Raw genomic sequence first — 759 nt, 5'->3', positions numbered from 1 at the left:
TGAAAAAGACATGCAATGTCAAGTGTTGACAAGAATATGGAACAAAACTACACCATGGTGAAAGCTCAGATTAGTGCAATCACTTTGGGAAACTGGTCCTGTCTATAAAAGCTAAACTTACACAAGCTGTATGACTCCATAATTTTCTTTATAGAAATACAATATCAGAAATGGTGCCAATGTACCTCAAAAGACTTTGTACTACTATACCATTCATGGCTTCCCTGGTGGCTCAGAGGTTAAAGCGTCTGCCTCCAATGCGGGAGACCCAGGTTCGATCCCTGGGTCAGGAAGATCCCCTGGAGAGGGAAATGGCAACCCACTCCAGTATTCTTGCCTGGAGAATCCCATGGACAGAGGAACCTGGTAGGCTACAGTCCACAGGGTCACAAAGAATCAGACACGACTGAGCAACTTCACTTTCACATGCTATTCATGGCTGCATTATATATAACTGCCAAACAATAGAAATGATCCAAATGTCCATTGACAGTAGAAAGGATTTTGGCATAGTGATATAATGATACTGTCCAATAATGAGAATGAGCAAATTAAAACTACATGTAACAGAATCTCACAAACATGTTAACAGCAACAACAAAAAAAGATACTGCATGACTCCATTTGTATAAAGTTCAGAAGTCTATATGGTAGAAGTCAGGGGAAGAGGATTAGAACTGAAGGGGGCTCAGAGTGAAGGACAGGGAACCCTGGCATGCTGCAGTCCATAGGGTCACAAAGAGTCGGACATGACTTAGC

At 42.0% G+C, this 759-nt stretch overlaps 1 non-coding gene across 1 annotated transcript; it reads left to right on the top strand.

Annotated features, from left to right (window-relative positions):
• Positions 1 to 221: 221 nt before the first annotated feature.
• TRNAW-CCA (transfer RNA tryptophan (anticodon CCA)) lies at positions 222 to 294 on the top strand. The gene has a single exon. It is a non-coding gene; the product is annotated as a tRNA-Trp (tRNA).
• The last annotated feature ends 465 nt before the right edge of the window (positions 295 to 759 follow it).

This window comes from Budorcas taxicolor, chromosome 1 (assembly GCF_023091745.1).
Source record: "Budorcas taxicolor isolate Tak-1 chromosome 1, Takin1.1, whole genome shotgun sequence".
Lineage (NCBI taxonomy): Eukaryota > Metazoa > Chordata > Mammalia > Artiodactyla > Bovidae > Budorcas > Budorcas taxicolor.
Note: the sequence above shows the minus strand (reverse complement) of the source record. Positions and strands in the feature narration are given on the sequence as shown.